We start from the raw sequence: 13,523 nt of genomic DNA, 5'->3' as shown, positions 1-13,523 counted from the left end.
TTTGAGGAATGTATTGTAGGACTTACTGTAAACCAACATCTGAAGAGGTGAGATCGCTCCTTTTTTTCCCTATTTTTGCTGGCGGGATTGACTCTGCCCTAAGGGCAGAGTCTCTCTCTCTCTCTCTGCACCATTACACAATAAATATTCACAGTGAAAATATTTTGTAAGCGCGTTTCATGAACCAAGTTATAGGATTTGTTGACAACTCACATCGAGTTCGTTACACTTCTACCCGGCGTGAAGCACTCACAGTCATGTGGTTGTGACATCATCGTAAACAAATCCGTTCTACTCATCCAGATGACTTCGCAACGGCAACGTTGCCAGATCTTTCCACTCTGGAACCCGTTCTCAAAAAGATTGCGTTTTGGGCACCCAAAAACCCGGTGCCGTGTGGACGCCAGGCCTAAACGATAAGCAACTGTATCGAAGTCACCTGAATCCGTTGCCGTGTGGACAGGGCCTTAATGTAAATGGACAGTGCATCCGCGAAGAAAACGAGACAGATACGGTCTAATGTAAACTTGGCCTTAGATGAGCTTGTCATCAGAATTCTGATTCTGATCCATGAGAGGATAAATATCTCATCTCATCTCATTATCTCTAGCCGCTTTATCCTTCTACAGGGTCGCAGGCAAGCTGGAGCCTATCCCAGCTGACTACGGGCGAAAGGCGGGGTACACCCTGGACAAGTCGCCAGGTCATCACAGGGCTGACACATAGACACAGACAACCATTCACACTCACATTCACACCTACGGTCAATTTAGAGTCACCGGTTAACCTAACCTGCATGTCTTTGGACTGTGGGGGAAACCGGAGCACCCGGAGGAAACCCACGCGGATGCGGGGAGAACATGCAAACTCCACACAGAAAGGTCCTCGCCGGCCCTGGGGCTCGAACCCAGGACCCTCTTGCTGTGAGGCGACAGCGCTAACCACTACACCACCGTGCCGCCCAGGATAAATATCTGATACTCCTTATTAGTCCGACAGAACTGAGGAAGCCTTTCGGGTGAGAGGTGAAACGTTTTCAAGAATCTTCAAGCAAGTCGGCGGCACGGTGGTGTAGTGGTTAGCACGGTCGCCTCACAGCAAGAAGGTTCCGGGTTCGAACCCAGTGGCCGGCGAGGGCCTTTCTGTGTGGAGTTTGCATGTTCTCCCCGTGTCTGTGTGGGTTTCCTCCGGGTGCTCCGGTTTCCCCCACAGTCCAAAGACATGTGGTTAGGTTGACTTGGGCTGAGGTGCCCTTGAACAAGGTATCAAACCCCTGAAGGCCAATTTATGCTGACAACCCAGTCCTCGCAGATGGTGTCGCAGACAGCGTCTGCGTAGCCCCCCCCCACCTTCGCAGACGCTCTGCGTGCACCTCCCAAAAATTGTGACCACCTCGCAGACAGCGTCGCAGACAAGAGGGCTCTGATTGGTCCACTCTACATCCGCTGTACATGCACTTCCGCTTCCCTACTTTCCTGGTTTGGTTTGTTTTCACGACCGGCATTTTTAAAAACACGAGCGAAGATGGAGCAGCACGAAGAGCGGTTGGTCGAGGAAGTGAGGAAGTACGTACATCTATACGACTCCAGTTCTAGTCATTATAAGTAACCGGAGGATAAACACTCCACTAACCACACCCAACAACTACTCCTAGCGATCCCGCGCCCCCTTGCGTTGTGGCGGTGAATAACATCGCGCACGCCTATTACTCCCCGCTCAACGATAAATTACAACTGTCTGCGAAAAGCTATCTGCGAAAGCCTTGTCGCAAGAGCATGCAGAGGCCCTGACTGGGCGCTCTGGGCTGCCCACTGCTCTGGGTGTGTGCGTGTGTTCACTGCTTCAGATGGGTTAAATGCAGAGGATGAATTTCACTGTGCTTGAAGTGTGCATGTGACAAATAAAAGTTTCTTCTTCTTCTTCTTCTTTCTTCTAAGTCCAGTTGCCCTTTTCTACCACCCACAGACTGCCAGGGTTTATCTTCAGGTAAACATGGGCGTGGTTTGATGACTTGAGGGAGCCAGCGCCCCTCAAACTCCTCCTTCTTTAGAACCTGAACTTCATTTTAATAAAGTATAAAATACATGTCAGCTATAAGTTGTTGGTTTGTTTGTTTGTTTTTTTAAAGTAAGTATTAATGTAGGCTGGCTGACAGAGAGCAGAGCTATAAACTCCCACTCAGGGTGAAACTGTGTGAAACCGAAAAGCAGGTCAGAAATCAATGAAGTGAGCGCGCGCGCGGTGACGCTACACTCCCGAAGGAAGCCGTAAAGAAGCCGTAAAGTGTGTTTTTCCGGAAGTTTACCAACAACTGCAACGACTCTTGTTGAACCATGGAAACAGTTGGCTTTTCGCAGGCGCTGTCGATACAGCACAAAGCAGAGTGACGAAGTGGACTTCAGACGCAGGTAAGCCGTTTCAAATATAAAATATATTAATCAAAATCTCTGTCTGTAGCTTCATGCCAACAACAAGTTGAGAACTTTTCTGACAATAGTCCGCTTACAAAATGTGTAATAGACTTTCTCAAATGGCGCCTGTCGACCCGAGCTTAAACGGTTTCAACTCTTCCTGAACACAACAATAATACTATTATTATTATTATTATTATTATAACACATTTCTCCGTGTTATTAAACAGTTCAGGCAGGTCAAACTCTTCGGCATGGACTAGAACACTGAAGGCGTGGTTGGTTCATTCCAATTAGAAACCGTGAACAAGGGGCTGAATTCCAAACGGCTCCCAGGGCCGAACGTAGTGCACTATGTAGGGTGCAAGAATCCATCAGTTAATACTCGAAATCGTGGACGCATGTAGGCAGCAGAGAGCCATTTGAGATTCAGCCATGAAAAACAAACCTAAGAGAGAAATCTTTTGTTTGGCAAAAGTAATGAATCGTCTTTAGGGAACTGAAGTTTTTTTTTTTTTTTTTTATGCTTAGTTGTGAATGAAACGCTTCATTAATTTTCTTGAAGTAAGAGCTGAAGGTCACTGGTCTTTTGGCCGTGATAGGTGAGGTATCTTAAATTTACTTTCAGACAAGATCTGCAATAGCAATAAATAATAGATTTTCTTATGGTGTTCCTTTATCTCCACACACTCATCTCACACCTAATGTCAGGGTTTTTTGTTTTTTTAAATAATTTTATTTTGCTCTAAGGACACACACACACACACCATAGATCAATTATTACCCAGACCAAGTCAGGTTATTACACAGAATGACTTTCATAATGGAAAAAAATAAATTCCAGCTCACAGGATTTGTCTCCATATCATCATCATGTGACTCTAAGCTCCGCTCCTTTGTCACTCCAAAAGGGATGTCGAATCATGAATAAAACCTCTTCTTCGTTTTTATTCCCAATTCCCGTAATAACGTAATATTAGAGGAACGGGTGACATGAAACATAACTCCAAGCTGTATGTCCAAGATTTGTTTTTGTTTAGTCTAGATTTCTTTCCTTGATAAGATGTTCTGTTTTATTTGATGATATCGGTACCAGTGGTACTTTATCTCTACCTAAAGAGAACAATGTAGTGGTGCTTTAGCCCTTTCTGCCTGTCCAGGTCTCTCCGCTTTGACTTTCAGGCTTCTCATCTTAGAGATGTAACTCCATGAGCCGAGTCTCCTGTTCTAACTGGGCGCAACTGCATCATATATATGGCCAAACGTTTGCCAGTTGCTTTTTGAAAATCTTATCTCGTTATCTGTAGTCGCTTTATCCTGTTCTACAGGGTCGCAGGCAAGCTGGAGCCTATCCCAGCTGACTACGGGCGAAAGGCGGGGTACACCCTGGACAAGTCGCCAGGTCATCACAGGGCTGACACATAGACACAGACAACCATTCACACTCACATTCACACCTACGCTCAATTTAGAGTCACCAGTTAACCTAACCTGCATGTCTTTGGACTGTGGGGGAAACCGGAGCACCTGGAGGAAACCCACATGGACACGGGGAGAACATGCAAACTCCGCACAGAAAGGCCCTCGCCGGCCACGGGGCTCGAACCTGGACCTTCTTGCTGTGAGGCGACAGCGCTAACCACTACACCACCGTGCCGCCTTTTTGAAAATCCCATTACAAATTCTAGTCCCTCTTTGCTGTTATAATAATCTCCTGAGAAGGCTTTTCACTAGATTTTGGAGTGTGGTTGTGGGAATTTGTTCATTCAGCAGCAAGAGCATGAGTGAGGTCGGGCACTGATGTCAGGTGAGGAGATCTGGGCGCACTCAGGATTTCAGTTCATCCCTTAGGTGTTAAGGTGTTTGGCTCTATGCGGGCCAGTTGAGTTGTGCCAGTCCAAACTTGGCAAACCATGTCTTCATGGAGCTTGGTCATTGCGATGCTTGAACATGTATGGGCCTCTTCCCTTCCCTTAAAGGGAAATCTTTTAATCCTTCAATGTATGAAGATGGGCGGCACGGTGGTGCAGTGGTTAGCGCTGTCGCCTCACAGCAAGAAGGTCCGGGTTCGAGCCCCGTGGCCGGCGAGGGCCTTTCTGTGCGGAGTTTGCATGTTCTCCCCGTGTCCGCGTGGGTTTCCTCCGGGTGCTCCGGTTTCCCCCACAGTCCAAAGACATGCAGGTTAGGTTAACTGGTGACTCTAAATTGACCGTAGGTGTGAATGAGAGTGTGAATGGTTGTCTGTGTCAGCCCTGTGATGACCTGGCGACTTGTCCAGGGTGTACCCCGCCTTTCGCCCGTAGTCAGCTGGGATAGGCTCCAGCTTGCCTGCGACCCTGTAGAACAGGATAAAGCGGCTACAGATAATGAGATGAGATGTATGAAGACATCCTATACACTTGTGTGCTTCCAACTTTTTAATGTAGCTGCATTCTGGAGCTTTGACTCCAGTGTTTGCTGTCTCCACTAATTCAACATTGGATTTGTCATTAATCTGACCCTGAACATCACTAGGAAATGGTGAGCGAATAAAGATGCTCTTTGTATTTAGGAACCAGAAGTGAATGCTGACTGTTATCATTTTGAGATCAGCTGTCTAAAATGCATCTCCCGTTAAACACCATTGTGACTGCACTACAATTATGGCCCTGACATGAGTGCAGGACACAACCACGAACTTCTCATAGGAATAAAACACCGCATCAGCCACCAAATTAGTACCAGAATCACTAAACACATTCGCTGTGTTTCAGGGTGAAGTTTTCCTTGAACAGAAGCATGTTTATATACACACGAGAAGTGAAAACACCAGAGAGCATTACTTCTACTCTGATTTTTAACAGGCCCTCAAAGCTTCATTAATTCACGCGTGCACACCCGTGTACACAAACTGCAAACATCATGCGGTCAAAGTCTTGTATGCACTTTCAAAAACGTCTGTCTTGCACACACTGTTTTAAGTCAGAAAACAGATGTTTTGCAGCTATATAGAAGCAACGCATCCAGTAAAAGCTTTCGTTATTTCATATCAGGAGATTAGAATCAGTCATGCTCCTAGAAATATGGTCTTGGTATTCCGTAAGGAGTGGCTGGCTGTGCATTTGTTGAGCTGTTCTAGGAAGAGGAGAGAAACAGGAAGGGGGAAAATCGAGTGGGTGGATTATTAAGAACACCATTTCATTAGAATTTTTTGACTAGCTGGATGAGAAATTTAGATACGTTTGGATGTGTGCCAAGCTGGTTTTAGATTTCAGTGGCCTTTTAAGATAAACCCGCTAAAGCCTTCTCTGCATTCTGTAACAGACTGTAATTACCTGCTTATGTCCTCAATCCATGCGATCCAGGCTAGTACAGAACACAGGCTTGCATAAACAATGTTTGTTGTAACAAAGCACTATTATGTACACTATATGGCCAAAAGTTTCATACCATGTGTGTGTGGTTTTTTTTAAATTTATTTATTTTTAAACTAAACGTGCCATTCCAAGTTTAGTCCCCCCTTTGCTGTTCTAATAACCTCCACTCTTCTGGGAAGACTTTTCACTAAATTTTGGCTGTAGGGATTTGCCCTGATGTCTGGTGAGGAGACCTGGGGTCAGGCACCATTCGAATTTCTCACCAAGGTGTTCTATAGGTGATCATCCATCTATTATCCATAACTGCTTATCCTGTGCAGGATCGTGGGCAAGCTGGAGCCTATCCCAGCTGACTATGGGCGAGAGGCGGGGTGCACCCTGGACAAGTCACCAGGTCATCACAGGGCTGACACACAGCCCATGTTTACATTAGACCGTATCAGCGGATCATCAGATTAACGTTTTTAAAACGATTAGCGTGCACACAGCAATACCAATACACGGATACGCTCGGCTCCGCAGGCATCCTGCGCTCCAAATCACTCCGCCCTGAACAGCGAGTGCCCTCTGGAGGGTGCGCACTCCGGCCCTGCGCAGCTCACAGAGCACGCGAGTGAAGTGAACAAGCAGTGATTCGGGACTGAGCCGCTGTGTGTGTGATCCCAGCGCATATCACTTACCACTTGCAAGTGGAAGGATGGCAAGCCTGAAGACAATCATAACTACACAATGGGCAGTATTTGCATCAGTATTTGCAGTATTTTCATACTTTTATACTCTTTAATGAAAGGTGATACAAGGCGGAAGTCCGCGCCGTTTTTCAGCAGTCGCGTCACATGACCAACGCCAGCGAATCAGGAAGGTGGATGTCACAGTGACGTTGTCCAATGAGACGCCAGCTAGAGCTCAGCACAGCATATCCGCGTATTCTCAATGTTTACACAGCACCGGACCAGACACGATCTGGATTGAATACGTGGACGCTGGCGGATTCCCGTTTCCCGGCGTTTCCAGGCGGTTTAATGTAAACGGACAGTGCATCCGCGAAGAAAACGAGACCGATACGGTCTAATGTAAACGTAGCCATAGAGACAAACAACCATTCACAATCGCATTCACACCTACGGTCAATTTAGAGCCACCAATTAGCCTAACCTGCATGTCTTTGGGGGAAACCAGAGCACCCGGAGGAAACCCATGCAAACCCCACACATACCCCTTTTCCACCAAATCAGTTCCAGGGCTGGTTCGGGGCCAGTGCTGGTGCTGGTTCACAACTCGTTCAACTTGCGAGCCAGCTGAGAACCAGTTTGCTTTTCCATAGCTCGCGGTGCTAAGAGAAGACACGTCATTACGTCGCTGTATACGTCAGTTACGTCGCTACGTTTGCATAAACCTTGGCGCGAATATCGAAGCAAAAACAACACGGAAGAAGCAGCAGCAACAACAATAATAATTAAAGCCGCAAGCGGCCTCGACGGGCCCTCGCGCCAGCGGCCAAGGGGGGCGGGAGCACGCGTCCCCGCGAAATACCTTCCACAGCTTCTGCGGCAAGAGACATTACTCCCACAATGGCGACAAAGCACAGAATTGGACACATGGCAACAATAGGGTCTCGCACTGTACGGTGCTCGGGGCCTAATAATAATAATCTCATCTCATTATCTCTAGCCGCTTTATCCTTCTACAGGGTCGCAGGCAAGCTGGAGCCTATCCCAGCTGACTACGGGCGAAAGGCGGGGTACACCCTGGACAAGTCGCCAGGTCATCACAGGGCTGACACATAGACACAGACAACCATTCACACTCACATTCACACCTACGGTCAATTTAGAGTCACCAGTTAACCTAACCTGCATGTCTTTGGACTGTGGGGGAAACCGGAGCACCCGGAGGAAACCCACGCGGACACGGGGAGAACATGCAAACTCCACACAGAAAGGCCCTCGCCGGCCCCGGGGCTCGAACCCAGGACCTTCTTGCTGTGAGGCGACAGCGCTAACCACTACACCACCGTGCCGCCCTAATAATAATAATAATAATAATCCTTCAAAAACAATAGGGTCTTGCACTGGACGGTGCTCGGGCCCTAATAATAATAATAATAACTAGAAACTATATGCCAAGCAGGCACCTTAATGCGAGAGGCAAAAATCACAACACGTTAGGGGGCGCTATAGAGGCCCTGAGGCCCGCCTGGATCTGGGCTTCTGGTTCTCAGTAGCGGTGGCAGTCTAAGAAAAAGGAGCCAAATTTCGTGCGTTGTCGACCATGGCAAGCGCCCCAATAAGGGTCTTGTAAAGAGTTTGCTTGCCAAGTTTGACAAATCAGAAGCTGCAATATCATTTCTGCCATAACCAGCACCCCCAGTGGCGAAAGTGCACAAAATTTGGCGTACATGTCAGGTGAGCTATGAAGAGTTTGCGTATGAAGTTTGATGACAATTGAGCAAATAGAAGATGAGATATAGATTTTTGAAGAATAAATTTTTTGGTTTTTCCCATGTCAGTAGGTGGCGCTATGCAGTACATGAGCGATTATGAGTTGGAGAAATAAGTGTCTACAACAGCAATGTGCAATCACAAGGTAGTGGTGTGAAGGAAAAGCATAATGTTATTATTTACAAAAAACCCGTTTTGGAGCAATTGCGTCGGCCAAAAACAGCGCCCCCCCATGGACGAAAATTCCCAAAATGTGGTATACATGACATGGGAGGTAGTAAGAGGGTGGCCGTGAAGTTTGACCAAATTTGAGGAAAGATTGGATTTTTTGCCCAAAAATAGCGCCCCCAGTGGCGAAAAATCACAGAAATTGGGTAACATGTCAGAAGCCCAATGAGTGATTTGCGTGTGAAGTATGAGCAGTTTTGAGCAATCAGAAGATTTGTTACGAATTTTTTAGCATGCAAAATTTTGAAGTGAAAATTGATTGACGTATAACTTCTGAACGGTTTATCCTACGTGAAACGTATTTAGCAACTTTTGTCAGCCATGTCTGTAGATGATGTGTATCAATTTTGGTGACGTTCCTATGAACGGTCTAGGAGGAGTTGCGCCGTCTTCGTGGCCATGCATTTCGCCCAAAAGTGAAATTACCTCACTTCCTGTTGGGCGTGGCTAATGCATTGGCATTACATTTTTGTCCGGCTTAGTGAGAAACATATGCGTACCAATAAGGTATTAGGCAGAGACCCGTCCACCCGTAAATTTGACGGGCGATTGCCGATTTCAACGGGCAAGTATACACACAGACGGATACTGAAACGGACGATAATGCCGAAAATTTTCGCACATGAATACTCCCACATGTCATCCAATAAATCCAGTTATGTTCCGCCCACACACGGACTGGCCATCGGGAGTAGCGGGAGTTTTCCCGGTGGGCTGGTGGTTCAGCGTGGGCCGGCGGAGAAAAAAAAAAAAAAAACAGTTGCGCGCTGGCCTTTAATATGATAAGCAATGTTAACAGTTTCTTTAACAAACTGTTAACATTGCTTATTACAGTTGCGCGCTGGCCTTTAATATGATAAGCAATGTTAACAGTTTGTTAAAGAAACTGTTAACATTGCTTATCATATTAAAGGCCAGCGCGCAACTGTAATAAGCAATGTTAAGTTTGTTAAAGAAACTGTTAACATTGCTTATCATATTAAAGGCCAGCGCGCAACTGTAATAAGCAATGTTAAGTTTGTTAAAGAAACTGTTAACATTGCTTATCATATTAAAGGCCAGCGCGCAACTGTAATAAGCAATGTTAAGTTTGTTAAAGAAACTGTTAACATTGCTTATCATATTAAAGGCCAGCGCGCAACTGTTTTCTTTTTTTTCTCCGCTGGCCCACACTGAACCACCGGCCCACTGGGAAAACTCCCGCTACTCCCGATGACCAGTCCGTGTGTGGTTCCGCCATCATTTACAAATCGTAAGAAACACAGTTTAATACGAAAAATACTGAAAACTTGAAATGAAAAATCAGAATATTTCATCGTTTCCGCCATTTTGGCCCGCACTGAATCTTGTAACATGCGGACTGAATAAATCGCGAATTCTGATTGGTCGAAAATTGCCAAACACCCTGCGTTGTAGTTTCCTCTTTCTTGGCGGGAGAACCGCATTTTTTTTTGCTGACTCACTCTTCTGGATCAAGATGAATCCCAACAAACGCCCCAAATTGAATGTGACAAAAACTGATTCGTTTTTCCACAAAAAGACAGAAAAGGTATGTGTGATACATTGATTAACAAGGGGGTTTCATTGGGGTATGGTAAAATAGAATACTGTTGGGTTTTTTTTTTTATTAAATACTGTAACTAGATCAAAAGATTATATACAATTCATTGTTGTTTATTTTCTTTTCACTTTTGTTACCAAATCAAACACCATACATACATCTGATACATTCAGGATTGAAACTGAAAAAAATACAAAGTAAAAATATGCAATATTTCTGATCAAAAATTACACGCCATTTCACCCTGAAAATGTCCTAGAATGCAGGAAATGAAGTCTAAATTTCAAAAATTTTCTGGGGGGGCATGCCCCCAGACCCCCCTAGAGGGACTTCGCGCCTGCGGCGCTTATCAGGATTATATAAAATATTATTTTTGACTGGTAAATTTCTTTTTCTGTCTAATACCCTACGTACCAAAGGGCATGCCACTACTACAAACTACATGGCAACCAGGCACCTTAATGCGAGAGGCAAAAATCACAACACGTTAGGGGGGCGCTATAGAGGCCCCGAGGCCCGCCTGGATCTGGGCTTCTGGTTCTCAGTAGCGGTGGCAGTCCAAGAAAAAGGGGCAAAATTTCGAGCGTTGTCGACCATGGCAAGCGCCCCAATAAGGGTCTTGTAAAGAGTTTGCTCGCCAAGTTTGACAAATCAGAAGCTGCAATATCATTTTTGCCATAACCAGCACCCCCAGTGGCGAAAGTGCACAAAATTTGGCGTATATGTCAGGTGAGCTATGAAGAGTTTGCGTATGAAGATTGATGACAATTGAGTAAATAGAAGATGAGATATAGATTTTTGAAGAATAAATTTTTTGGTTTTTCCCATGTCAGTAGGTGGCGCTATGCTGTACATGAGTGATTATGAGATGGAAAAATAAGTGTCCACAACAGCAACGTACTATCACAAGGTAGTGGTGTGAAGGAAAAGCATTATGGAATTATGTACCAAAAACCCGTTTTGGAGAAATTGCGTCGGCCAAAAACAGCGCCCCCCATGGACGAAAATTCCCAAAATGTGGTATACATGACATGGGAGGTAGTAAGAGGGTGGCCGTGAAGTTTGACCAAATTTGAGGAAAGATTGGATTTTTTGCCCAAAAATAGCGCCCCCAGTGGCGAAATATCACAGAAATTGGGTAACATGTCAGAAGCCCAATGAGTGATTAGCGTGTGAAGTATGAGCAGTGTTGAGCAATTAGAAGATTTATGAATTTTTTAGCATGTAAAATTTTGAAGTGAAAATTGATTGACGTATAACTTCTGAACGGTTTATCCTACGTGAAACGTATTTAGTAACTTTTGTCAGCCATGTCTGTAGATGTGTATCAATTTTGGTGGCATTCCTATGAACGGTCTAGGAGGAGTTGCGCCGTCTTCGTGGCCATGCATTTCGCCCAAAAGTGAAATTACCTCACTTCCTGTTGGGCGTGGCTAATGCATTGGCATTACATTTTTGTCCGGCTTAGTGAGATACATATGCGCACCAAATGGCATGCCACTACTACAAACTACATGGCAACCAGGCACCTTAATGCGGGAGGCCAAAATCACAACGACTTAGGGGGCGCTATAGAGGCCCTGAGGCCCGCCTGGATCTGGGCTTCTGGTTCTCAGTAGCGGTGGCAGTCTAAGAAAAAGGAGCCAAATTTCGTGCGTTGTCGACCATGGCAAGCGCCCCAATAAGGGTCTTGTAAAGAGTTTGCTTGCCAAGTTTGACAAATCAGAAGCTGCAATATCATTTCTGCCATAACCAGCACCCCCAGGGGCGAAAGTGCACAAAATTTGGCGTATATGTCAGGTGAGCTATGAAGAGTTTGTGTATGAAGTTTGATGACAATTGAGTAAATAGAAGATGAGATATAGATTTTTGAAGAATAAATATTTTGGTTTTTCCCATGTCAGTAGGTGGCGCTATGCTGTACATGAGCGATGATGAGTTGGAAAAATAAGTGTCTACAACAGCAACGTACTATCACAAGGTAGTGGTGTGAAGGAAAAGCATTATGGAATTATTTACCAAAAACCCGTTTTGGAGCAATTGCGTCGGCCAAAAACAGCGCCCCCCATGGACGAAAATTCCCAAAACGTGGTATACATGACATGGGAGGTAGTAAGAGGGTGGCCGTGAAGTTTGACCAAATTTGAGGAAAGATTGGAATTTTTGCCCCAAAATAGCGCCCCCAGTGGCGAAATATCACAGAAATTGGGTAACATGTCAGAAGCCCAATGAGTGATTTGCGTGTGAAGTATGAGCAGTTTTGAGCAATCAGATGATTTATGAATTTTTAAGCATGTAAAAGTTTGCATCGAAAATTGATTGACGTATAACTTCTGAACGGTTTATCCTACGTGAAATGTATTTAGTAACTTTTGTCAGGCATGTCTGTAGATGATGTGTATCAATTTTGGTGACATTCCTATGAACGGTCTAGGAGGAGTTGCGCCGTCTTCGTGGCCATGCATTTCGCACAAAAGTGAAATTACCTCACTTCCTGTTGGGCGTGGCTAATGCATTGGCATTACATTTTTGTCCGGCTTAGTGAGATACATATGCGTACCAAATGGCATGCCACTACTACAAACTACATGGCACCCAGGCACCTTAATGCGGGAGGCCAACATCACAACGACTTAGGGGGCGCTATAGAGGCCCGGAGCCCCGGCCAAGTTTGGGCTTCTGGTTCTGAGTAGCGGTGGCAATTCTCGGAACTGGTGCCAAATTTCGTGCGTTTTTGCCCATGGCAAGCGCCCCGAAAATGGCCCAACAGCGGAGAAAAATAAAGAAGAAGAAGAAGACGGAAGAAGAAGAAGAAGAAGACGGAAGAAGAAGAAGACGGAAGAATAATAATAGTGAACTCTTACAAGAACAATAGGGCCTTCGCCCATAGGGCTCGGGCCCTAATAATGGATGACTTTGCGTTTGTACAGCTGCTGCTTCTCGGCGCTTAAAAATGGCGATCTTTCACGGTCTTATTGTTGTTGGTCTTAACAACTCTGCCCCCCCGCTGACGTAAGCGGTTCTTTCCTCTGGCCCAGCAGAGAGTTGGTGCTAGCCTGGAACCGTTTTTCTGGCCCCAGAGCCAGTTCTTTGTCAGTGGAAACAGAAAACCTGGTTCCAAACTAAGCACTGGCCCTGAACCAGCCCTGGAACTGCTTTGGTGGAAAAGGGGCAACAGAAAGTCCCCTGTCGGCCACTGGGCTCGAACCCAGAACCTTCTTGCTGTGAGGCGACGGCGCTAACCACGACACTATCATGCTGCCCTAGGTGATGATCAGCTATCCACAAACTTTTTTATATAGTTAAATGTTTAATGCTGTGTTCACATATATGCCGGTATGAAAGTGGTATAACTGTATCGATACAAAGTATACCGGTACAGTTTAGTGCATCTGTCCACACTAGCGCGAAATGTTTGCGGTTTTCTTTCACGGTAGTTGAAATGCGCGTGCGCGAAATGTTTCCGTGGTTACCGAATAACTTCCTTCCGAGAATATGGCGGATGACACAACGTGTGCGCTTTTTG

General features: G+C 45.6%; 1 protein-coding gene across 2 annotated transcripts in view; it reads left to right on the top strand.

Annotated features, from left to right (window-relative positions):
• The first annotated feature begins 2,104 nt into the window (after window positions 1-2,104).
• ptpn3 (protein tyrosine phosphatase non-receptor type 3) overlaps window positions 2,105-13,523 on the top strand; it is a 92,066-nt gene continuing 80,647 nt past the window's right edge. The window contains exon 1 of one of the 2 annotated variants that reach the window (XM_060900144.1): window positions 2,105-2,408. The gene's annotated coding sequence lies outside the window, so the exon portion shown is untranslated. The remainder of the gene's footprint in view (window positions 2,409-13,523) is intronic. The other variant, XM_060900143.1, reaches the window with a different exon arrangement.

Source organism: Neoarius graeffei, chromosome 19 (assembly GCF_027579695.1).
Source record: "Neoarius graeffei isolate fNeoGra1 chromosome 19, fNeoGra1.pri, whole genome shotgun sequence".
In the NCBI taxonomy this organism is placed as follows: domain Eukaryota; kingdom Metazoa; phylum Chordata; class Actinopteri; order Siluriformes; family Ariidae; genus Neoarius; species Neoarius graeffei.
Note: the sequence above shows the minus strand (reverse complement) of the source record. Positions and strands in the feature narration are given on the sequence as shown.